Genomic DNA, 27,864 nt, shown 5'->3' with positions numbered 1-27,864 from the left:
TTGGGAGGCAAATTATTTTGGCAAATTATTTTGTGAGGCAAATTATTTTGGCAAATAATTTTGTGAGGCAAATTATTTTGGCAAATTATTTTGGGAGGCAAATTATTTTGGCAAATTATTTCAGGAGGCAAATTATTTTGGGAGGCAAATTATTTTGGCAAATTATTTTGGGAGGCAAATTATTTTGGCAAATTATTTTGGGAGGCAAATTATTTTGGCAAATTATTTTGGGAGGCAAATTATTTTGGGAGGCAAATTATTTTGGCAAATTATTTTGGGAGGCAAATTATTTTGGCAAATTATTTTGGGAGGCAAATTATTTTGGCAAATTATTTTACACTTTTGGTTATTGAGAAACAGCTCCTAAAACATTATTTGACACTTTTGGTTATTGAGAAACAGCTCCTAAAACATTATTTGACACTTTTGGTTGTTGAAAAAAAGCTCCTAAAACATTATTTTACACTTTTGGTTATTGAGAAACAGCTCCTAAAACATTATTTGACACTTTTGGTTGTTGAAAAACAGCTTCTAACCATTATTTGACACTTTGGTTGTTGAGAAACAGCTCCTAAAACATTATTTTACACTTTTGGTTGTTGAGAAACAGCTCCTAAAACATTATTTGACACTTTTGGTTGTTGAAAAACAGCTTCTAACCATTATTTGACACTTTGGTTGTTGAGAAACAGCTCCTAAAACATTATTTTACACTTTTGGTTATTGAGAAACAGCTCCTAAAACATTATTTTACACTTTTGGTTGTTGAAAAACAGCTTCTAACCATTATTTGACACTTTGGTTGTTGAGAAACAGCTCCTAAAACATTATTTTACACTTTTGGTTATTAAGAAACAGCTCCTAAAACATTATTTGACACTTTTGGTTGTTGAAAAACAGCTTCTAACCATTATTTGACACTTTGGTTGTTGAGAAACAGCTCCTAAAACATTATTTTACACTTTTGGTTATTGAGAAACAGCTCCTAAAACATTATTTTACACTTTTGGTTGTTGAAAAACAGCTTCTAACCATTCTTTGACACTTTGGTTGTTGTGAAACAGCTCCTAAAACATTATTTTACACTTTTGGTTATTGAGAAACAGCTCCTAAAACATTATTTGACACTTTTGGTTGTTGAAAAACAGCTTCTAACCATTATTTGACACTTTGGTTGTTGAGAAACAGCTCCTAAAACATTATTTTACACTTTTGGTTATTGAGAAACAGCTCCTAAAACATTATTTGACACTTTTGGTTGTTGAAAAACAGCTTCTAACCATTCTTTGACACTTTGGTTGTTGAGAAACAGCTCCTAAAACATTATCTTACACTTTTGGTTGTTGAGAAACAGCTCCTAAAACATTATTTGACACTTTTGGTTGTTGAAAAACAGCTTCTAACCATTATTTGACACTTTGGTTGTTGAGAAACAGCTCCTAAAACATTATTTTACACTTTTGGTTACTGAGAAACAGCTCCTAAAACATTATTTGACACTTTTGGTTGTTGAAAAACAGCTTCTAACCATTATTTGACACTTTGGTTGTTGAGAAACAGCTCCTAAAACATTATTTTACACTTTTGGTTGTTGAGAAACAGCTCCTAAAACATTATTTGACACTTTTGGTTGTTGAAAAACAGCTTCTAACCATTATTTGACACTTTGGTTGTTGAGAAACAGCTCCTAAAACAAAAACACAAAAATTATTTTGGGAGGCAAATTATTTTGGGAGGCAAATTATTTTGGCAAATTTTGGGAGGCAAATTATTTTGGCAAATTATTTTGTGAGGCAAATTATTTTGTGAGGCAAATTATTTTGTGAGGCAAATTATTTTGGCAAATTATTTTGGCAAATTATTTTGGGAGGCAAATTATTTTGGCAAATTATTTCAGGAGGCAAATGATTTTGGGAGGCAAATTATTTTGGCAAATTATTTTGGGAGGCAAATTATTTTAGCAAATTATTTTGGGAGGCAAATTATTTTGGCAAATTATTTTAGGAGGCAAATTATTTTGTGAGGCAAATTATTTTGGCAAATTATTTTGGGAGGCAAATTATTTCAGGAGGCAAATTATTTCAGGAGGCAAATTATTTTGGCAAATTATTTTGGGAGGCAAATTATTTTGGCAAATTATTTTGGGAGGCAAATTATTTTGGGAGGCAAATTATTTTGGCAAATTATTTTGGGAGGCAAATTATTTTAGGAGGCAAATTATTTTGGGAGGCAAATTATTTTGGCAAATTTTTTTGGGAGGCAAATTATTTTGGCAAATTATTTCAGGAGGCAAATTATTTTGGGAGGCAAATTATTTTGGCAAATTATTTTGGCAAATTATTTTGGGAGGCAATTTATTTTGGCAGGCAAATTATTTTGGGAGGCAAATTATTTTGGGAGGCAAATTATTTTGGGAGGCAAATTATTTTGGGAGGCAAATTATTTTGGGAGGCAAATTATTTTGGCAAATTATTTTGGGAGGCAAATTATTTTGGAAAATTATTTTGGGAGAAAAATTATTTTGGGGAGGAAAATTATTTTGGCAAATTATTTTGGGAGGCAAATTATTTTGGCAGGCAAATTATTTTGGCAAATTATTTTGGGAGGCAAATTATTTTGGCAAATTATTTTACACTTTTGGTTATTGAGAAACAGCTCCTAAAACATTATTTGACACTTTTGGTTGTTGAAAAACAGCTAACCATTCTTTGACACTTTGGTTGTTGAGAAACAGCTCCTAAAACATTATTTTACACTTTTGGTTATTGAGAAACAGCTCCTAAAACATTATTTGACAGTTTTGGTTGTTGAAAAACAGCTTCTAACCATTATTTGACACTTTGGTTGTTGAGAAACAGCTCCTAAAACATTATTTTACACTTTTGGTTATTGAGAAACAGCTCCTAAAACATTATTTGACACTTTGGTTGTTGAGAAACAGCTCCTAAAACATTATTTTACACTTTTGGTTATTGAGAAACAGCTCCTAAAACATTATTTGACACTTTTGGTTGTTGAAAAACAGCTCCTAAAACATTATTTGACACTTTTGGTTGTTGAAAAACAGCTTCTAACCATTATTTGACACTTTGGTTGTTGAGAAACAGCTCATAAAACATTATTTGACACTTTTGGTTGTTGAAAAACAGCTTCTAACCATTATTTGACACTTTTGGCTGTTGAGAAACAGCTCCTAAAACATTATTTGACACTTTTGGTTGTTGAAAAACAGCTTCTAACCATTATTTGACACTTTGGTTGTTGAGAAACAGCTCATAAAACATTATTTGACACTTTTGGTTGTTGAGAAACAGCTTCTAACCATTATTTGACACTTTGGTTGTTGAGAAACAGCTCCTAAAACATTATTTTACACTTTTGGTTATTGAGAAACAGCTCCTAAAACATTATTTGACACTTTTGGTTGTTGAAAAACAGCTTCTAACCATTATTTGACACTTTGGTTGTTGAGAAACAGCTCCTAAAACATTATTTTACACTTTTGGTTATTGAGAAACAGCTCCTAAAACATTATTTGACACTTTTGGTTGTTGAAAAACAGCTTCTAACCATTATTTGACACTTTGGTTGTTGAGAAACAGCTCCTAAAACATTATTTTACACTTTTGGTTATTGAGAAACAGCTCCTAAAACATTATTTGACACTTTTGGTTGTTGAAAAACAGCTTCTAACCATTATTTGACACTTTGGTTGTTGAGAAACAGCTCCTAAAACATTATTTTACACTTTTGGTTATTATTATTGGCAATTATTATTAAAATTATTATTAAATTATTAAATTATTAAAATTATTTTGGCAAATTATTTTGGGAGGCAAATTATTTTGGCAAACTATTTTTGGAGGCAAATTATTTTGGGAGGCAAATTATTTTGGGAGGCAAATTATTTTGTGAGGCAAATTATTTTGGGAGGCAAATTATTTTGGCAAATTATTTCAGGAGGCAAATGATTTTGGGAGGCAAATTATTTTGGCAAATTATTTTGGGAGGCAAATTATTTTGGGAGGCAAATTATTTTGGCAGGCAAATTATTTTGGGAGGCAAATTATTTTGGGAGGCAAATTATTTTGGCAAATTATTTTGGGAGGCAAATTATTTTGGCAAATTATTTTGGGAGAAAAATTATTTTGGGAGGCAAATTATTTTGGCAAATTATTTTGGGAGGCAAATTATTTTGGGAGGCAAATTATTTTGTGAGGCAAAATATTTTGTGAGGCAAATTATTTTGTGAGGCAAATTATTTTGGAAGGCAAATTATTTTGGCAAATTATTTCAGGAGGCAAATTATTTTGGGAGGCAAATTATTTTGGGAGAAAAATTATTTTGGGAGGCAAATTATTTTGGGAGGCAAATTATTTTGGGAGGCAAATTATTTTAGCAAATTATTTTGGGAGGCAAATTATTTTGGGAGGCAAATTATTTTGTGAGGCAAATTATTTTGTGAGGCAAAATATTTTGTGAGGCAAATTATTTTGTGAGGCAAATTATTTTGGGAGGCAAATTATTTTGGCAAATTATTTTGGGAGGCAAATTATTTTGGCAAATTATTTTGGGAGAAAATTTTTTTTGGGAGGCAAATTATTTTGGGAGGCAAATTATTTTGGGAGGCAAATTATTTTGGCAAATTATTTTGGGAGAAAAATTATTTTGGGAGGCAAATTATTTTGGAAGGCAAATTATTTTGGCAAATTATTTTGGGAGGCAAATTATTTTGGCAAATTATTTTACACTTTTGGTTATTGAGAAACAGCTCCTAAAACATTATTTGACACTTTTGGTTGTTGAAAAACAGCTAACCATTCTTTGACACTTTGGTTGTTGAGAAACAGCTCCTAAAACATTATTTTACACTTTTGGTTATTGAGAAACAGCTCCTAAAACATTATTTGACAGTTTTGGTTGTTGAAAAACAGCTTCTAACCATTATTTGACACTTTGGTTGTTGAGAAACAGCTCCTAAAACATTATTTTACACTTTTGGTTATTGAGAAACAGCTCCTAAAACATTATTTGACACTTTTGGTTGTTGAAAAACAGCTTCTAACCATTATTTGACACTTTGGTTGTTGAGAAACAGCTCCTAAAACATTATTTTACACTTTTGGTTATTGAGAAACAGCTCCTAAAACATTATTTGACACTTTTGGTTGTTGAAAAACAGCTTCTAACCATTATTTGACACTTTGGTTGTTGAGAAACAGCTCCTAAAACATTATTTTACACTTTTGGTTATTGAGAAACAGCTCCTAAAACATTATTTGACACTTTTGGTTGTTGAAAAACAGCTTCTAACCATTCTTTGACACTTTGGTTGTTGAGAAACAGCTCCTAAAACATTATCTTACACTTTTGGTTGTTGAGAAACAGCTCCTAAAACATTATTTGACACTTTTGGTTGTTGAAAAACAGCTTCTAACCATTATTTGACACTTTGGTTGTTGAGAAACAGCTCCTAAAACATTATTTTACACTTTTGGTTACTGAGAAACAGCTCCTAAAACATTATTTGACACTTTTGGTTGTTGAAAAACAGCTTCTAACCATTATTTGACACTTTGGTTGTTGAGAAACAGCTCCTAAAACATTATTTTACACTTTTGGTTGTTGAGAAACAGCTCCTAAAACATTATTTGACACTTTTGGTTGTTGAAAAACAGCTTCTAACCATTATTTGACACTTTGGTTGTTGAGAAACAGCTCCTAAAACATTATTTTACACTTTTGGTTATTGAGAAACAGCTCCTAAAACATTATTTGACACTTTTGGTTGTTGAAAAACAGCTTCTAACCATTATTTGACACTTTGGTTGTTGAGAAACAGCTCCTAAAACATTATTTTACACTTTTGGTTATTGAGAAACAGCTCCTAAAACATTATTTGACACTTTTGGTTGTTGAAAAACAGCTTCTAACCATTCTTTGACACTTTGGTTGTTGAGAAACAGCTCCTAAAACATTATTTTACACTTTTGGTTATTGAGAAACAGCTCCTAAAACATTATTTGACACTTTTGGTTGTTGAAAAACAGCTCCTAAAACATTATTTGACACTTTTGGTTGTTGAAAAACAGCTTCTAACCATTATTTGACACTTTGGTTGTTGTGAAACAGCTCATAAAACATTATTTGACACTTTTGGTTGTTGAAAAACAGCTTCTAACCATTATTTGACACTTTTGGCTGTTGAGAAACAGCTCATAAAACATTATTTGACACTTTTGGTTGTTGAGAAACAGCTTCTAACCATTATTTGACACTTTGGTTGTTGAGAAACAGCTCCTAAAACATTATTTTACACTTTTGGTTATTGAGAAACAGCTCCTAAAACATTATTTTACACTTTTGGTTATTGAGAAACAGCTCCTAAAACATTATTTGACACTTTTGGTTGTTGAAAAACAGCTCCTAAAACATTATTTGACACTTTTGGTTGTTGAAAAACAGCTTCTAACCATTATTTGACACTTTGGTTGTTGAGAAACAGCTCATAAAACATTATTTGACACTTTTGGTTGTTGAAAAACAGCTTCTAACCATTATTTGACACTTTTGGCTGTTGAGAAACAGCTCCTAAAACATTATTTGACACTTTTGGTTGTTGAAAAACAGCTTCTAACCATTATTTGACACTTTGGTTGTTGAGAAACAGCTCATAAAACATTATTTGACACTTTTGGTTGTTGAGAAACAGCTTCTAACCATTATTTGACACTTTGGTTGTTGAGAAACAGCTCCTAAAACATTATTTTACACTTTTGGTTATTGAGAAACAGCTCCTAAAACATTATTTGACACTTTTGGTTGTTGAAAAACAGCTTCTAACCATTATTTGACACTTTGGTTGTTGAGAAACAGCTCCTAAAACATTATTTTACACTTTTGGTTATTGAGAAACAGCTCCTAAAACATTATTTGACACTTTTGGTTGTTGAAAAACAGCTTCTAACCATTATTTGACACTTTGGTTGTTGAGAAACAGCTCCTAAAACATTATTTTACACTTTTGGTTATTGAGAAACAGCTCCTAAAACATTATTTGACACTTTTGGTTGTTGAAAAACAGCTTCTAACCATTATTTGACACTTTGGTTGTTGAGAAACAGCTCCTAAAACATTATTTTACACTTTTGGTTATTATTATTGGCAATTATTATTAAAATTATTATTAAATTATTAAATTATTAAAATTATTTTGGCAAATTATTTTGGAAAATTATTTTGGGAGGCAAATTATTTTGGGAGGCAAATTATTTTGGCAAATTATTTCAGGAGGCAAATGATTTTGGGAGGCAAATTATTTTGGCAAATTATTTTGGGAGGCAAATTATTTTGGGAGGCAAATTATTTTGGCAAATAATTTTGGGAGGCAAATTATTTTGGCAAATAATTTTGGGAGGCAAATTATTTTGGCAAATTTTGGGAGGCAAATTATTTTGGCAAATTATTTTGTGAGGCAAATTATTTTGTGAGGCAAATTATTTTGTGAGGCAAATTATTTTGGCAAATTATTTTGGGAGGCAAATTATTTTGGCAAATTATTTCAGGAGGCAAATGATTTTGGGAGGCAAATTATTTTGGCAAATTATTTTGGGAGGCAAATTATTTTGGGAGGCAAATTATTTTGGGAGGCAAATTATTTTGGCAAATAATTTTGGCAAATAATTTTGGGAGGCAAATTATTTTAGCAAATTATTTTGGGAGGCAAATTATTTTGGCAAATTATTTTAGGAGGCAAATTATTTTGTGAGGCAAATTATTTTGGCAAATTATTTTGGGAGGCAAATTATTTCAGGAGGCAAATTATTTCAGGAGGCAAATTATTTTGGCAAATTATTTTGGGAGGCAAATTATTTTGGCAAATTATTTTGGGAGGCAAATTATTTTGGCAAATTATTTTGGGAGGCAAATTATTTTGGCAAATTATTTTGGGAGGCAAATTATTTTAGGAGGCAAATTATTTTGTGAGGCAAATTATTTTGGCAAAATTTTTTGGGAGGCAAATTATTTCAGGAGGCAAATTATTTTGGGAGGCAAATTATTTTGGCAAATTATTTTGGGAGGCAAATTATTTTGGCAAATTATTTTGGGAGGCAAATTATTTTGGCAGGCAAATTATTTTGGGAGGCAAATTATTTTGGCAAATTATTTTGGGAGGCAAATTATTTTGGGAGGCAAATTATTTTGGCAAATTATTTTGGGAGGCAAATTATTTTGGCAAATTATTTTGGGAGAAAAATTATTTTGGGGAGGCAAATTATTTTGGCAAATTATTTTGGGAGGCAAATTATTTTGGCAGGCAAATTATTTTGGGAGGCAAATTATTTTGGCAAATTATTTTACACTTTTGGTTATTGAGAAACAGCTCCTAAAACATTATTTGACACTTTTGGTTGTTGAAAAACAGCTAACCATTCTTTGACACTTTGGTTGTTGAGAAACAGCTCCTAAAACATTATTTTACACTTTTGGTTATTGAGAAACAGCTCCTAAAACATAATTTGACAGTTTTGGTTGTTGAAAAACAGCTTCTAACCATTATTTGACACTTTGGTTGTTGACATTTTGGGAGGCAAATTATTTTGGAAATTTATTTTGGGAGGCAAATTATTTTGGCAAATTATTTTGGGAGGCAAATTATTTTGGGAGGCAAATTATTTTGGGAGGCAAATTATTTTGGCAAATTATTTTTGGAGGCAAATTATTTTGGCAAATTATTTTGTGAGGCAAATTATTTTGGCAAATAATTTTGTGAGGCAAATTATTTTGGCAAATTATTTTGGGAGGCAAATTATTTTGGCAAATTATTTCAGGAGGCAAATTATTTTGGGAGGCAAATTATTTTGGCAAATTATTTTGGGAGGCAAATTATTTTGGCAAATTATTTTGGGAGGCAAATTATTTTGGCAAATTATTTTGGGAGGCAAATTATTTTGGCAAATTATTTTGGGAGGAAAATTATTTTGGCAAATTATTTTACACTTTTGGTTATTGAGAAACAGCTCCTAAAACATTATTTGACACTTTTGGTTATTGAGAAACAGCTCCTAAAACATTATTTGACACTTTTGGTTGTTGAAAAACAGCTTCTAACCATTATTTGACACTTTGGTTGTTGAGAAACAGCTCCTAAAACATTATTTTACACTTTTGGTTATTGAGAAACAGCTCCTAAAACATTATTTGACACTTTTGGTTGTTGAAAAACAGCTTCTAACCATTATTTGACACTTTGGTTGTTGAGAAACAGCTCCTAAAACATTATTTTACACTTTTGGTTGTTGAGAAACAGCTCCTAAAACATTATTTGACACTTTTGGTTGTTGAAAAACAGCTTCTAACCATTATTTGACACTTTGGTTGTTGAGAAACAGCTCCTAAAACATTATTTTACACTTTTGGTTATTGAGAAACAGCTCCTAAAACATTATTTGACACTTTTGGTTGTTGAAAAACAGCTTCTAACCATTATTTGACACTTTGGTTGTTGAGAAACAGCTCCTAAAACATTATTTTACACTTTTGGTTATTAAGAAACAGCTCCTAAAACATTATTTGACACTTTTGGTTGTTGAAAAAAAGCTTCTAACCATTATTTGACACTTTGGTTGTTGAGAAACAGCTCCTAAAACATTATTTTACACTTTTGGTTATTGAGAAACAGCTCCTAAAACATTATTTTACACTTTTGGTTGTTGAAAAACAGCTTCAAACCATTCTTTGACACTTTGGTTGTTGTGAAACAGCTCCTAAAACATTATTTTACACTTTTGGTTATTGAGAAACAGCTCCTAAAACATTATTTGACACTTTTGGTTGTTGAAAAACAGCTTCTAACCATTATTTGACACTTTGGTTGTTGAGAAACAGCTCCTAAAACATTATTTTACACTTTTGGTTATTGAGAAACAGCTCCTAAAACATTATTTGACACTTTTGGTTGTTGAAAAACAGCTTCTAACCATTATTTGACACTTTGGTTGTTGAGAAACAGCTCCTAAAACATTATTTTACACTTTTGGTTATTGAGAAACAGCTCCTAAAACATTATTTGACACTTTTGGTTGTTGAAAAACAGCTTCTAACCATTATTTGACACTTTGGTTGTTGAGAAACAGCTCCTAAAACATTATTTTACACTTTTGGTTATTGAGAAACAGCTCCTAAAACATTATTTGACACTTTTGGTTGTTGAAAAACAGCTTCTAACCATTCTTTGACACTTTGGTTGTTGAGAAACAGCTCCTAAAACATTATCTTACACTTTTGGTTGTTGAGAAACAGCTCCTAAAACATTATTTGACACTTTTGGTTGTTGAAAAACAGCTTCTAACCATTATTTGACACTTTGGTTGTTGAGAAACAGCTCCTAAAACATTATTTTACACTTTTGGTTACTGAGAAACAGCTCCTAAAACATTATTTGACACTTTTGGTTGTTGAAAAACAGCTTCTAACCATTATTTGACACTTTGGTTGTTGAGAAACAGCTCCTAAAACATTATTTTACACTTTTGGTTGTTGAGAAACAGCTCCTAAAACATTATTTGACACTTTTGGTTGTTGAAAAACAGCTTCTAACCATTATTTGACACTTTGGTTGTTGAGAAACAGCTCCTAAAACATTATTTTACACTTTTGGTTATTGAGAAACAGCTCCTAAAACATTATTTGACACTTTTGGTTGTTGAAAAACAGCTTCTAACCATTATTTGACACTTTGGTTGTTGAGAAACAGCTCCTAAAACATTATTTTACACTTTTGGTTATTGAGAAACAGCTCCTAAAACATTATTTGACACTTTTGGTTGTTGAAAAACAGCTTCTAACCATTCTTTGACACTTTGGTTGTTGAGAAACAGCTCCTAAAACATTATTTTACACTTTTGGTTATTGAGAAACAGCTCCTAAAACATTATTTGACACTTTTGGTTGTTGAAAAACAGCTCCTAAAACATTATTTGACACTTTTGGTTGTTGAAAAACAGCTTCTAACCATTATTTGACACTTTGGTTGTTGTGAAACAGCTCATAAAACATTATTTGACACTTTTGGTTGTTGAAAAACAGCTTCTAACCATTATTTGACACTTTTGGCTGTTGAGAAACAGCTCATAAAACATTATTTGACACTTTTGGTTGTTGAGAAACAGCTTCTAACCATTATTTGACACTTTGGTTGTTGAGAAACAGCTCCTAAAACATTATTTTACACTTTTGGTTATTGAGAAACAGCTCCTAAAACATTATTTGACACTTTTGGTTGTTGAAAAACAGCTTCTAACCATTATTTGACACTTTGGTTGTTGAGAAACAGCTCCTAAAACATTATTTTACACTTTTGGTTATTGAGAAACAGCTCCTAAAACATTATTTGACACTTTTGGTTGTTGAAAAACAGCTTCTAACCATTATTTGACACTTTGGTTGTTGAGAAACAGCTCCTAAAACATTATTTTACACTTTTGGTTATTGAGAAACAGCTCCTAAAACATTATTTGACACTTTTGGTTGTTGAAAAACAGCTTCTAACCATTATTTGACACTTTGGTTGTTGAGAAACAGCTCCTAAAACATTATTTTACACTTTTGGTTATTATTATTGGCAATTATTATTAAAATTATTATTAAATTATTAAATTATTAAAATTATTTTGGCAAATTATTTTGGAAAATTATTTTGGGAGGCAAATTATTTTGGCAAATTATTTTTGGAGGCAAATTATTTTGGGAGGCAAATTATTTTGGGAGGCAAATTATTTTGTGAGGCAAATTATTTTGTGAGGCAAATTATTTTGGGAGGCAAATTATTTTGGCAAATTATTTCAGGAGGCAAATGATTTTGGGAGGCAAATTATTTTGGCAAATTATTTTGGGAGGCAAATTATTTTGGGAGGCAAATTATTTTGGCAGGCAAATTATTTTGGGAGGCAAATTATTTTGGGAGGCAAATTATTTTGGCAAATTATTTTGGGAGGCAAATTATTTTGGCAAATTATTTTGGGAGAAAAATTATTTTGGGAGGCAAAATATTTTGGCAAATTATTTTGGGAGGCAAATCATTTTGGGAGGCAAATTATTTTGTGAGGCAAAATATTTTGTGAGGCAAATTATTTTGGAAGGCAAATTATTTTGGCAAATTATTTCAGGAGGCAAATTATTTTGGGAGGCAAATTATTTTGGGAGAAAAAATATTTTGGGAGGCAAATTATTTTGGGAGGCAAATTATTTTGGGAGGCAAATTATTTTGGCAAATTATTTTGGGAGGCAAATTATTTTGGCAGGCAAATTATTTTGGCAAATTATTTTGGGAGGCAAATTATTTTGGGAGGCAAATTATTTTGGGAGGCAAATTATTTTGGCAAATTATTTTGGGAGAAAAATTATTTTGGGAGGCAAATTATTTTGGCAAATTATTTTGGGAGGCAAATTATTTTGGGAGGCAAATTATTTTGTGAGGCAAAATATTTTGTGAGGCAAATTATTTTGGCAAAATTTTTTGGGAGGCAAATTATTTCAGGAGGCAAATTATTTTGGGAGGCAAATTATTTTGGCAAATTATTTTGGGAGGCAAATTATTTTGGCAAATTATTTTGGGAGGCAAATTATTTTGGCAGGCAAATTATTTTGGGAGGCAAATTATTTTGGCAAATTATTTTGGGAGGCAAATTATTTTGGGAGGCAAATTATTTTGGCAAATTATTTTGGGAGGCAAATTATTTTGGCAAATTATTTTGGGAGAAAAATTATTTTGGGGAGGCAAATTATTTTGGCAAATTATTTTGGGAGGCAAATTATTTTGGCAGGCAAATTATTTTGGGAGGCAAATTATTTTGGCAAATTATTTTACACTTTTGGTTATTGAGAAACAGCTCCTAAAACATTATTTGACACTTTTGGTTGTTGAAAAACAGCTAACCATTCTTTGACACTTTGGTTGTTGAGAAACAGCTCCTAAAACATTATTTTACACTTTTGGTTATTGAGAAACAGCTCCTAAAACATAATTTGACAGTTTTGGTTGTTGAAAAACAGCTTCTAACCATTATTTGACACTTTGGTTGTTGACATTTTGGGAGGCAAATTATTTTGGAAATTTATTTTGGGAGGCAAATTATTTTGGCAAATTATTTTGGGAGGCAAATTATTTTGGGAGGCAAATTATTTTGGGAGGCAAATTATTTTGGCAAATTATTTTTGGAGGCAAATTATTTTGGCAAATTATTTTGTGAGGCAAATTATTTTGGCAAATAATTTTGTGAGGCAAATTATTTTGGCAAATTATTTTGGGAGGCAAATTATTTTGGCAAATTATTTCAGGAGGCAAATTATTTTGGGAGGCAAATTATTTTGGCAAATTATTTTGGGAGGCAAATTATTTTGGCAAATTATTTTGGGAGGCAAATTATTTTGGCAAATTATTTTGGGAGGCAAATTATTTTGGCAAATTATTTTGGGAGGAAAATTATTTTGGCAAATTATTTTACACTTTTGGTTATTGAGAAACAGCTCCTAAAACATTATTTGACACTTTTGGTTATTGAGAAACAGCTCCTAAAACATTATTTGACACTTTTGGTTGTTGAAAAACAGCTTCTAACCATTATTTGACACTTTGGTTGTTGAGAAACAGCTCCTAAAACATTATTTTACACTTTTGGTTATTGAGAAACAGCTCCTAAAACATTATTTGACACTTTTGGTTGTTGAAAAACAGCTTCTAACCATTATTTGACACTTTGGTTGTTGAGAAACAGCTCCTAAAACATTATTTTACACTTTTGGTTGTTGAGAAACAGCTCCTAAAACATTATTTGACACTTTTGGTTGTTGAAAAACAGCTTCTAACCATTATTTGACACTTTGGTTGTTGAGAAACAGCTCCTAAAACATTATTTTACACTTTTGGTTATTGAGAAACAGCTCCTAAAACATTATTTGACACTTTTGGTTGTTGAAAAACAGCTTCTAACCATTATTTGACACTTTGGTTGTTGAGAAACAGCTCCTAAAACATTATTTTACACTTTTGGTTATTAAGAAACAGCTCCTAAAACATTATTTGACACTTTTGGTTGTTGAAAAAAAGCTTCTAACCATTATTTGACACTTTGGTTGTTGAGAAACAGCTCCTAAAACATTATTTTACACTTTTGGTTATTGAGAAACAGCTCCTAAAACATTATTTTACACTTTTGGTTGTTGAAAAACAGCTAACCATTCTTTGACACTTTGGTTGTTGAGAAACAGCTCCTAAAACATTATTTTACACTTTTGGTTATTGAGAAACAGCTCCTAAAACATAATTTGACAGTTTTGGTTGTTGAAAAACAGCTTCTAACCATTATTTGACACTTTGGTTGTTGACATTTTGGGAGGCAAATTATTTTGGAAATTTATTTTGGGAGGCAAATTATTTTGGCAAATTATTTTGGGAGGCAAATTATTTTGGGAGGCAAATTATTTTGGGAGGCAAATTATTTTGGCAAATTATTTTTGGAGGCAAATTATTTTGGCAAATTATTTTGTGAGGCAAATTATTTTGGCAAATAATTTTGTGAGGCAAATTATTTTGGCAAATTATTTTGGGAGGCAAATTATTTTGGCAAATTATTTCAGGAGGCAAATTATTTTGGGAGGCAAATTATTTTGGCAAATTATTTTGGGAGGCAAATTATTTTGGCAAATTATTTTGGGAGGCAAATTATTTTGGCAAATTATTTTGGGAGGCAAATTATTTTGGCAAATTATTTTGGGAGGAAAATTATTTTGGCAAATTATTTTACACTTTTGGTTATTGAGAAACAGCTCCTAAAACATTATTTGACACTTTTGGTTATTGAGAAACAGCTCCTAAAACATTATTTGACACTTTTGGTTGTTGAAAAACAGCTTCTAACCATTATTTGACACTTTGGTTGTTGAGAAACAGCTCCTAAAACATTATTTTACACTTTTGGTTATTGAGAAACAGCTCCTAAAACATTATTTGACACTTTTGGTTGTTGAAAAACAGCTTCTAACCATTATTTGACACTTTGGTTGTTGAGAAACAGCTCCTAAAACATTATTTTACACTTTTGGTTGTTGAGAAACAGCTCCTAAAACATTATTTGACACTTTTGGTTGTTGAAAAACAGCTTCTAACCATTATTTGACACTTTGGTTGTTGAGAAACAGCTCCTAAAACATTATTTTACACTTTTGGTTATTGAGAAACAGCTCCTAAAACATTATTTGACACTTTTGGTTGTTGAAAAACAGCTTCTAACCATTATTTGACACTTTGGTTGTTGAGAAACAGCTCCTAAAACATTATTTTACACTTTTGGTTATTAAGAAACAGCTCCTAAAACATTATTTGACACTTTTGGTTGTTGAAAAAAAGCTTCTAACCATTATTTGACACTTTGGTTGTTGAGAAACAGCTCCTAAAACATTATTTTACACTTTTGGTTATTGAGAAACAGCTCCTAAAACATTATTTTACACTTTTGGTTGTTGAAAAACAGCTTCAAACCATTCTTTGACACTTTGGTTGTTGTGAAACAGCTCCTAAAACATTATTTTACACTTTTGGTTATTGAGAAACAGCTCCTAAAACATTATTTGACACTTTTGGTTGTTGAAAAACAGCTTCTAACCATTATTTGACACTTTGGTTGTTGAGAAACAGCTCCTAAAACATTATTTTACACTTTTGGTTATTGAGAAACAGCTCCTAAAACATTATTTGACACTTTTGGTTGTTGAAAAACAGCTTCTAACCATTATTTGACACTTTGGTTGTTGAGAAACAGCTCCTAAAACATTATTTTACACTTTTGGTTATTGAGAAACAGCTCCTAAAACATTATTTGACACTTTTGGTTGTTGAAAAACAGCTTCTAACCATTATTTGACACTTTGGTTGTTGAGAAACAGCTCCTAAAACATTATTTTACACTTTTGGTTATTGAGAAACAGCTCCTAAAACATTATTTGACACTTTTGGTTGTTGAAAAACAGCTTCTAACCATTCTTTGACACTTTGGTTGTTGAGAAACAGCTCCTAAAACATTATCTTACACTTTTGGTTGTTGAGAAACAGCTCCTAAAACATTATTTGACACTTTTGGTTGTTGAAAAACAGCTTCTAACCATTATTTGACACTTTGGTTGTTGAGAAACAGCTCCTAAAACATTATTTTACACTTTTGGTTACTGAGAAACAGCTCCTAAAACATTATTTGACACTTTTGGTTGTTGAAAAACAGCTTCTAACCATTATTTGACACTTTGGTTGTTGAGAAACAGCTCCTAAAACATTATTTTACACTTTTGGTTGTTGAGAAACAGCTCCTAAAACATTATTTGACACTTTTGGTTGTTGAAAAACAGCTCCTAAAACATTATTTTACACTTTTGGTTATTATTATTGGCAATTATTATTAAAATTATTATTAAATTATTAAATTATTAAAATTATTTTGGCAAATTATTTTGGAAAATTATTTTGGGAGGCAAATTATTTTGGCAAATTATTTTTGGAGGCAAATTATTTTGGGAGGCAAATTATTTTGGGAGGCAAATTATTTTGTGAGGCAAATTATTTTGTGAGGCAAATTATTTTGGGAGGCAAATTATTTTGGCAAATTATTTCAGGAGGCAAATGATTTTGGGAGGCAAATTATTTTGGCAAATTATTTTGGGAGGCAAATTATTTTGGGAGGCAAATTATTTTGGCAGGCAAATTATTTTGGGAGGCAAATTATTTTGGGAGGCAAATTATTTTGGCAAATTATTTTGGGAGGCAAATTATTTTGGCAAATTATTTTGGGAGAAAAATTATTTTGGGAGGCAAAATATTTTGGCAAATTATTTTGGGAGGCAAATCATTTTGGGAGGCAAATTATTTTGGGAGGCAAATTATTTTGGGAGGCAAATTATTTTGGCAAATTATTTTGGGAGGCAAATTATTTTGGCAGGCAAATTATTTTGGCAAATTATTTTGGGAGGCAAATTATTTTGGCAAATTATTTTGGCAAATTATTTTGGGAGGCAAATTATTTTGGGAGGCAAATTATTTTGGCAAATTATTTTGGGAGAAAAATTATTTTGGGAGGCAAATTATTTTGGCAAATTATTTTGGGAGGCAAATTATTTTGGGAGGCAAATTATTTTGTGAGGCAAAATATTTTGTGAGGCAAATTATTTTGTGAGGCAAATTATTTTGGAAGGCAAATTATTTTGGCAAATTATTTCAGGAGGCAAATTATTTTGGGAGGCAAATTATTTTGGGAGAAAAATTATTTTGGGAGGCAAATTATTTTGGGAGGCAAATTATTTTGGGAGGCAAATTATTTTGGCAAATTATTTTGGGAGGCAAATTATTTTGGGAGGCAAATTATTTTGGGAGGCAAATTATTTTGGGAGGCAAATTATTTTGTGAGGCAAATTATTTTGTGAGGCAAATTATTTTGTGAGGCAAATTATTTTGGCAAATTATTTCGGCAAATTATTTCAGGAGGCAAATGATTTTGGGAGGCAAATTATTTTGGCAAATTATTTTGGGAGGCAAATTATTTTGGGAGGCAAATTATTTTGGCAGGCAAATTATTTTGGGAGGCAAATTATTTTGGGAGGCAAATTATTTTGGGAGGCAAATTATTTTGGCAAATTATTTTGGGAGAAAAATTATTTTGGGAGGCAAATTATTTTGGCAAATTATTTTGGGAGGCAAATTATTTTGTGAGGCAAAATATTTTGTGAGGCAAATTATTTTGTGAGGCAAATTATTTTGGAAGGCAAATTATTTTGGCAAATTATTTCAGGAGGCAAATTATTTTGGGAGGCAAATTATTTTGGGAGAAAAATTATTTTGGGAGGCAAATTATTTTGGGAGGCAAATTATTTTGGCAAATTATTTTGGGAGGCAAATTATTTTGGGAGGCAAATTATTTTGGCAGGCAAATTATTTTGGCAAATTATTTTGGGAGGCAAATTATTTTGGCAAATTATTTTGGGAGGCAAATTATTTTGGGAGGCAAATTATTTTGGCAAATTATTTTGGGAGAAAAAATATTTTGGGAGGCAAATTATTTTGGCAAATTATTTTGGGAGGCAAATTATTTTGGGAGGCAAATTATTTTGGGAGGCAAATTATTTTGGCAGGCAAATTATTTTGGCAAATTATTTTGGGAGGCAAATTATTTTGGCAAATTATTTTACACTTTTGGTTATTGAGAAACAGCTCCTAAAACATTATTTGACACTTTTGGTTATTGAGAAACAGCTCCTAAAACATTATTTGACACTTTTGGTTGTTGAAAAACAGCTTCTAACCATTATTTGACACTTTGGTTGTTGAGAAACAGCTCCTAAAACATTATTTTACACTTTTGGTTATTGAGAAACAGCTCCTAAAACATTATTTGACACTTTTGGTTGTTGGAAAACAGCTTCTAACCATTATTTGACACTTTGGTTGTTGAGAAACAGCTCCTAAAACATTATTTTACACTTTTGGTTATTATTATTGGCAATTATTATTAAAATTATTATTAAATTATTAAATTATTAAAATTATTTTGGCAAATTATTTTGGAAAATTATTTTGGGAGGCAAATTATTTTGGCAAATTATTTTTGGAGGCAAATTATTTTGGGAGGCAAATTATTTTGGGAGGCAAATTATTTTGTGAGGCAAATTATTTTGTGAGGCAAATTATTTTGGGAGGCAAATTATTTTGGCAAATTATTTCAGGAGGCAAATTATTTTGGGAGGCAAATTATTTTGGGAGAAAAATTATTTTGGGAGGCAAATTATTTTGGGAGGCAAATTATTTTGGGAGGCAAATTATTTTGGCAAATTATTTTGGGAGGCAAATTATTTTGGGAGGCAAATTATTTTGGGAGGCAAATTATTTTGGGAGGCAAATTATTTTGTGAGGCAAATTATTTTGTGAGGCAAATTATTTCGGCAAATTATTTCGGCAAATTATTTCAGGAGGCAAATGATTTTGGGAGGCAAATTATTTTGGGAGGCAAATTATTTTGGGAGGCAAATTATTTTGGCAGGCAAATTATTTTGGGAGGCAAATTATTTTGGGAGGCAAATTATTTTGGGAGGCAAATTATTTTGGCAAATTATTTTGGGAGAAAAATTATTTTGGGAGGCAAATTATTTTGGCAAATTATTTTGGGAGGCAAATTATTTTGTGAGGCAAAATATTTTGTGAGGCAAATTATTTTGTGAGGCAAATTATTTTGGAAGGCAAATTATTTTGGCAAATTATTTCAGGAGGCAAATTATTTTGGGAGGCAAATTATTTTGGGAGAAAAATTATTTTGGGAGGCAAATTATTTTGGGAGGCAAATTATTTTGGCAAATTATTTTGGGAGGCAAATTATTTTGGGAGGCAAATTATTTTGGCAGGCAAATTATTTTGGCAAATTATTTTGGGAGGCAAATTATTTTGGCAAATTATTTTGGCAAATTATTTTGGGAGGCAAATTATTTTGGGAGGCAAATTATTTTGGCAAATTATTTTGGGAGAAAAATTATTTTGGGAGGCAAATTATTTTGGCAAATTATTTTGGGAGGCAAATTATTTTGGGAGGCAAATTATTTTGGGAGGCAAATTATTTTGGCAGGCAAATTATTTTGGCAAATTATTTTGGGAGGCAAATTATTTTGGCAAATTATTTTACACTTTTGGTTATTGAGAAACAGCTCCTAAAACATTATTTGACACTTTTGGTTATTGAGAAACAGCTCCTAAAACATTATTTGACACTTTTGGTTGTTGAAAAACAGCTTCTAACCATTATTTGACACTTTGGTTGTTGAGAAACAGCTCCTAAAACATTATTTTACACTTTTGGTTATTGAGAAACAGCTCCTAAAACATTATTTGACACTTTTGGTTGTTGAAAAACAGCTTCTAACCATTATTTGACACTTTGGTTGTTGAGAAACAGCTCCTAAAACATTATTTTACACTTTTGGTTGTTGAGAAACAGCTCCTAAAACATTATTTGACACTTTTGGTTGTTGAAAAACAGCTTCTAACCATTATTTGACACTTTGGTTGTTGAGAAACAGCTCCTAAAACATTATTTTACACTTTTGGTTATTGAGAAACAGCTCCTAAAACATTATTTGACACTTTTGGTTGTTGAAAAACAGCTTCTAACCATTATTTGACACTTTGGTTGTTGAGAAACAGCTCCTAAAACATTATTTTACACTTTTGGTTATTGAGAAACAGCTCCTAAAACATTATTTGACACTTTTGGTTGTTGAAAAAAAGCTTCTAACCATTATTTGACACTTTGGTTGTTGAGAAACAGCTCCTAAAACATTATTTTACACTTTTGGTTATTGAGAAACAGCTCCTAAAACATTATTTTACACTTTTGGTTGTTGAAAAACAGCTTCTAACCATTCTTTGACACTTTGGTTGTTGTGAAACAGCTCCTAAAACATTATTTTACACTTTTGGTTATTGAGAAACAGCTCCTAAAACATTATTTGACACTTTTGGTTGTTGAAAAACAGCTTCTAACCATTATTTGACACTTTGGTTGTTGAGAAACAGCTCCTAAAACATTATTTTACACTTTTGGTTATTGAGAAACAGCTCCTAAAACATTATTTGACACTTTTGGTTGTTGAAAAACAGCTTCTAACCATTATTTGACACTTTGGTTGTTGAGAAACAGCTCCTAAAACATTATTTTACACTTTTGGTTATTGAGAAACAGCTCCTAAAACATTATTTGACACTTTTGGTTGTTGAAAAACAGCTTCTAACCATTATTTGACACTTTGGTTGTTGAGAAACAGCCCCTAAAACATTATTTTACACTTTTGGTTATTGAGAAACAGCTCCTAAAACATTATTTGACACTTTTGGTTGTTGAAAAACAGCTCCTAAAACATTATTTGACACTTTTGGTTGTTGAAAAACAGCTTCTAACCATTATTTGACACTTTGGTTGTTGTGAAACAGCTCATAAAACATTATTTGACACTTTTGGTTGTTGAAAAACAGCTTCTAACCATTATTTGACACTTTTGGCTGTTGAGAAACAGCTCATAAAACATTATTTGACACTTTTGGTTGTTGAGAAACAGCTTCTAACCATTATTTGACACTTTGGTTGTTGAGAAACAGCTCCTAAAACATTATTTTACACTTTTGGTTATTGAGAAACAGCTCCTAAAACATTATTTGACACTTTTGGTTGTTGAAAAACAGCTTCTAACCATTATTTGACACTTTGGTTGTTGAGAAACAGCTCCTAAAACATTATTTTACACTTTTGGTTATTGAGAAACAGCTCCTAAAACATTATTTGACACTTTTGGTTGTTGAAAAACAGCTTCTAACCATTATTTGACACTTTGGTTGTTGAGAAACAGCTCCTAAAACATTATTTTACACTTTTGGTTATTGAGAAACAGCTCCTAAAACATTATTTGACACTTTTGGTTGTTGAAAAACAGCTTCTAACCATTATTTGACACTTTGGTTGTTGAGAAACAGCTCCTAAAACATTATTTTACACTTTTGGTTATTATTATTGGCAATTATTATTAAAATTATTATTAAATTATTAAAATTATTTTGGCAAATTATTTTGGAAAATTATTTTGGGAGGCAAATTATTTTGGCAAATTATTTTTGGAGGCAAATTATTTTGGGAGGCAAATTATTTTGGGAGGCAAATTATTTTGTGAGGCAAATTATTTTGTGAGGCAAATTATTTTGGGAGGCAAATTATTTTGGCAAATTATTTCAGGAGGCAAATGATTTTGGGAGGCAAATTATTTTGGCAAATTATTTTGGGAGGCAAATTATTTTGGGAGGCAAATTATTTTGGCAGGCAAATTATTTTGGGAGGCAAATTATTTTGGGAGGCAAATTATTTTGGCAAATTATTTTGGGAGGCAAATTATTTTGGCAAATTATTTTGGGAGAAAAATTATTTTGGGAGGCAAATTATTTTGGCAAATTATTTTGGGAGGCAAATTATTTTGGGAGGCAAATTATTTTGTGAGGCAAAATATTTTGTGAGGCAAATTATTTTGTGAGGCAAATTATTTTGGAAGGCAAATTATTTTGGCAAATTATTTCAGGAGGCAAATTATTTTGGGAGGCAAATTATTTTGGGAGAAAAAATATTTTGGGAGGCAAATTATTTTGGGAGGCAAATTATTTTGGGAGGCAAATTATTTTGGCAAATTATTTTGGGAGGCAAATTATTTTGGGAGGCAAATTATTTTGGCAAATTATTTTGGGAGGCAAATTATTTTGGCAGGCAAATTATTTTGGCAAATTATTTTGGGAGGCAAATTATTTTGGCAAATTATTTTGGCAAATTATTTTGGCAAATTATTTTGGGAGGCAAATTATTTTGGGAGGCAAATTATTTTGGCAAATTATTTTGGGAGAAAAATTATTTTGGGAGGCAAATTATTTTGGCAAATTATTTTGGGAGGCAAATTATTTTGGGAGGCAAATTATTTTGTGAGGCAAATTATTTTGTGAGGCAAATTATTTTGTGAGGCAAATTATTTTGGCAAATTATTTCAGGAGGCAAATTATTTTGGGAGGCAAATTATTTTGGGAGAAAAATTATTTTGGGAGGCAAATTATTTTGGGAGGCAAATTATTTTGGCAAATTATTTTGGGAGGCAAATTATTTTGGGAGGCAAATTATTTTGGGAGGCAAATTATTTTGGCAGGCAAATTATTTTGGCAAATTATTTTGGGAGGCAAATTATTTTGGCAAATTATTTTACACTTTTGGTTATTGAGAAACAGCTCCTAAAACATTATTTGACACTTTTGGTTGTTGAAAAACAGCTAACCATTCTTTGACACTTTGGTTGTTGAGAAACAGCTCCTAAAACATTATTTTACACTTTTGGTTATTGAGAAACAGCTCCTAAAACATAATTTGACAGTTTTGGTTGTTGAAAAACAGCTTCTAACCATTATTTGACACTTTGGTTGTTGACATTTTGGGAGGCAAATTATTTTGGAAATTTAATTTGGGAGGCAAATTATTTTGGGAGGCAAATTATTTTGGGAGGCAAATTATTTTGGCAAATTATTTTGGGAGGCAAATTATTTTGGCAAATTATTTTGGGAGGCAAATTATTTTGGCAAATTATTTTGGGAGAAAAATTATTTTGGGAGGCAAATTATTTTGGCAAATTATTTTGGGAGGCAAATTATTTTGGGAGGCAAATTATTTTGTGAGGCAAAATATTTTGTGAGGCAAATTATTTTGTGAGGCAAATTATTTTGGAAGGCAAATTATTTTGGCAAATTATTTCAGGAGGCAAATTATTTTGGGAGGCAAATTATTTTGGGAGAAAAAATATTTTGGGAGGCAAATTATTTTGGGAGGCAAATTATTTTGGGAGGCAAATTATTTTGGCAAATTATTTTGGGAGGCAAATTATTTTGGGAGGCAAATTATTTTGGCAAATTATTTTGGGAGGCAAATTATTTTGGCAGGCAAATTATTTTGGCAAATTATTTTGGGAGGCAAATTATTTTGGCAAATTATTTTGGCAAATTATTTTGGCAAATTATTTTGGGAGGCAAATTATTTTGGGAGGCAAATTATTTTGGCAAATTATTTTGGGAGAAAAATTATTTTGGGAGGCAAATTATTTTGGCAAATTATTTTGGGAGGCAAATTATTTTGGGAGGCAAATTATTTTGTGAGGCAAATTATTTTGTGAGGCAAATTATTTTGTGAGGCAAATTATTTTGGCAAATTATTTCAGGAGGCAAATTATTTTGGGAGGCAAATTATTTTGGGAGAAAAATTATTTTGGGAGGCAAATTATTTTGGGAGGCAAATTATTTTGGCAAATTATTTTGGGAGGCAAATTATTTTGGGAGGCAAATTATTTTGGCAGGCAAATTATTTTGGCAAATTATTTTGGGAGGCAAATTATTTTGGCAAATTATTTTACACTTTTGGTTATTGAGAAACAGCTCCTAAAACATTATTTGACACTTTTGGTTGTTGAAAAACAGCTCCTAAAACATTATTTGACACTTTTGGTTGTTGAAAAACAGCTTCTAACCATTATTTGACACTTTGGTTGTTGAGAAACAGCTCCTAAAACATTATTTTACACTTTTGGTTACTGAGAAACAGCTCCTAAAACATTATTTGACACTTTTGGTTGTTGAAAAACAGCTTCTAACCATTATTTGACACTTTGGTTGTTGAGAAACAGCTCCTAAAACATTATTTTACACTTTTGGTTGTTGAGAAACAGCTCCTAAAACATTATTTGACACTTTTGGTTGTTGAAAAACAGCTCCTAAAACATTATTTTACACTTTTGGTTATTATTATTGGCAATTATTATTAAAATTATTATTAAATTATTAAATTATTAAAATTATTTTGGCAAATTATTTTGGAAAATTATTTTGGGAGGCAAATTATTTTGGCAAATTATTTTTGGAGGCAAATTATTTTGGGAGGCAAATTATTTTGGGAGGCAAATTATTTTGTGAGGCAAATTATTTTGTGAGGCAAATTATTTTGGGAGGCAAATTATTTTGGCAAATTATTTCAGGAGGCAAATGATTTTGGGAGGCAAATTATTTTGGCAAATTATTTTGGGAGGCAAATTATTTTGGGAGGCAAATTATTTTGGCAGGCAAATTATTTTGGGAGGCAAATTATTTTGGGAGGCAAATTATTTTGGCAAATTATTTTGGGAGGCAAATTATTTTGGCAAATTATTTTGGGAGAAAAATTATTTTGGGAGGCAAAATATTTTGGCAAATTATTTTGGGAGGCAAATCATTTTGGGAGGCAAATTATTTTGGGAGGCAAATTATTTTGGGAGGCAAATTATTTTGGCAAATTATTTTGGGAGGCAAATTATTTTGGCAGGCAAATTATTTTGGCAAATTATTTTGGGAGGCAAATTATTTTGGCAAATTATTTTGGCAAATTATTTTGGGAGGCAAATTATTTTGGGAGGCAAATTATTTTGGCAAATTATTTTGGGAGAAAAATTATTTTGGGAGGCAAATTATTTTGGCAAATTATTTTGGGAGGCAAATTATTTTGGGAGGCAAATTATTTTGTGAGGCAAAATATTTTGTGAGGCAAATTATTTTGTGAGGCAAATTATTTTGGAAGGCAAATTATTTTGGCAAATTATTTCAGGAGGCAAATTATTTTGGGAGGCAAATTATTTTGGGAGAAAAATTATTTTGGGAGGCAAATTATTTTGGGAGGCAAATTATTTTGGGAGGCAAATTATTTTGGCAAATTATTTTGGGAGGCAAATTATTTTGGGAGGCAAATTATTTTGGGAGGCAAATTATTTTGGGAGGCAAATTATTTTGTGAGGCAAATTATTTTGTGAGGCAAATTATTTTGTGAGGCAAATTATTTTGGCAAATTATTTCGGCAAATTATTTCAGGAGGCAAATGATTTTGGGAGGCAAATTATTTTGGCAAATTATTTTGGGAGGCAAATTATTTTGGGAGGCAAATTATTTTGGCAGGCAAATTATTTTGGGAGGCAAATTATTTTGGGAGTCAAATTATTTTGGGAGGCAAATTATTTTGGCAAATTATTTTGGGAGAAAAATTATTTTGGGAGGCAAATTATTTTGGCAAATTATTTTGGGAGGCAAATTATTTTGTGAGGCAAAATATTTTGTGAGGCAAATTATTTTGTGAGGCAAATTATTTTGGAAGGCAAATTATTTTGGCAAATTATTTCAGGAGGCAAATTATTTTGGGAGGCAAATTATTTTGGGAGAAAAATTATTTTGGGAGGCAAATTATTTTGGGAGGCAAATTATTTTGGCAAATTATTTTGGGAGGCAAATTATTTTGGGAGGCAAATTATTTTGGCAGGCAAATTATTTTGGCAAATTATTTTGGGAGGCAAATTATTTTGGCAAATTATTTTGGGAGGCAAATTATTTTGGGAGGCAAATTATTTTGGCAAATTATTTTGGGAGAAAAATTATTTTGGGAGGCAAATTATTTTGGCAAATTATTTTGGGAGGCAAATTATTTTGGGAGGCAAATTATTTTGGGAGGCAAATTATTTTGGCAGGCAAATTATTTTGGCAAATTATTTTGGGAGGCAAATTATTTTGGCAAATTATTTTACACTTTTGGTTATTGAGAAACAGCTCCTAAAACATTATTTGACACTTTTGGTTATTGAGAAACAGCTCCTAAAACATTATTTGACACTTTTGGTTGTTGAAAAACAGCTTCTAACCATTATTTGACACTTTGGTTGTTGAGAAACAGCTCCTAAAACATTATTTTACACTTTTGGTTATTGAGAAACAGCTCCTAAAACATTATTTGACACTTTTGGTTGTTGAAAAACAGCTTCTAACCATTATTTGACACTTTGGTTGTTGAGAAACAGCTCCTAAAACATTATTTTACACTTTTGGTTATTATTATTGGCAATTATTATTAAAATTATTATTAAATTATTAAATTATTAAAATTATTTTGGCAAATTATTTTGGAAAATTATTTTGGGAGGCAAATTATTTTGGCAAATTATTTTTGGAGGCAAATTATTTTGGGAGGCAAATTATTTTGGGAGGCAAATTATTTTGTGAGGCAAATTATTTTGTGAGGCAAATTATTTTGGGAGGCAAATTATTTTGGCAAATTATTTCAGGAGGCAAATTATTTTGGGAGGCAAATTATTTTGGGAGAAAAATTATTTTGGGAGGCAAATTATTTTGGGAGGCAAATTATTTTGGGAGGCAAATTATTTTGGCAAATTATTTTGGGAGGCAAATTATTTTGGGAGGCAAATTATTTTGGGAGGCAAATTATTTTGGGAGGCAAATTATTTTGGGAGGCAAATTATTTTGTGAGGCAAATTATTTCGGCAAATTATTTCGGCAAATTATTTCAGGAGGCAAATGATTTTGGGAGGCAAATTATTTTGGGAGGCAAATTATTTTGGGAGGCAAATTATTTTGGCAGGCAAATTATTTTGGGAGGCAAATTATTTTGGGAGGCAAATTATTTTGGGAGGCAAATTATTTTGGCAAATTATTTTGGGAGAAAAATTATTTTGGGAGGCAAATTATTTTGGCAAATTATTTTGGGAGGCAAATTATTTTGTGAGGCAAAATATTTTGTGAGGCAAATTATTTTGTGAGGCAAATTATTTTGGAAGGCAAATTATTTTGGCAAATTATTTCAGGAGGCAAATTATTTTGGGAGGCAAATTATTTTGGGAGAAAAATTATTTTGGGAGGCAAATTATTTTGGGAGGCAAATTATTTTGGCAAATTATTTTGGGAGGCAAATTATTTTGGGAGGCAAATTATTTTGGCAGGCAAATTATTTTGGCAAATTATTTTGGGAGGCAAATTATTTTGGCAAATTATTTTGGCAAATTATTTTGGGAGGCAAATTATTTTGGGAGGCAAATTATTTTGGCAAATTATTTTGGGAGAAAAATTATTTTGGGAGGCAAATTATTTTGGCAAATTATTTTGGGAGGCAAATTATTTTGGGAGGCAAATTATTTTGGGAGGCAAATTATTTTGGCAGGCAAATTATTTTGGCAAATTATTTTGGGAGGCAAATTATTTTGGCAAATTATTTTACACTTTTGGTTATTGAGAAACAGCTCCTAAAACATTATTTGACACTTTTGGTTATTGAGAAACAGCTCCTAAAACATTATTTGACACTTTTGGTTGTTGAAAAACAGCTTCTAACCATTATTTGACACTTTGGTTGTTGAGAAACAGCTCCTAAAACATTATTTTACACTTTTGGTTATTGAGAAACAGCTCCTAAAACA

The 27,864-nt window shown here is 30.9% G+C and overlaps 1 protein-coding gene across 1 annotated transcript in view; it reads right to left on the bottom strand.

Moving 5' to 3' along the window:
- The window catches only part of LOC308333139 (nucleolar protein 58-like), a gene marked incomplete at both ends in the record, with an annotated part of 200,946 nt that overhangs the window by 45,639 nt on the left and 127,443 nt on the right, over positions 1-27,864 (bottom strand). The gene's annotated exons all lie outside the window — the stretch shown is intronic.

The sequence above is a fragment of the Protomyctophum bolini genome (genome assembly GCF_963924005.1).
Source record: "Protomyctophum bolini genome assembly, chromosome: 18".
NCBI classification, from domain to species: Eukaryota; Metazoa; Chordata; class Actinopteri; order Myctophiformes; family Myctophidae; genus Protomyctophum; species Protomyctophum bolini.
Note: the sequence above shows the minus strand (reverse complement) of the source record. Positions and strands in the feature narration are given on the sequence as shown.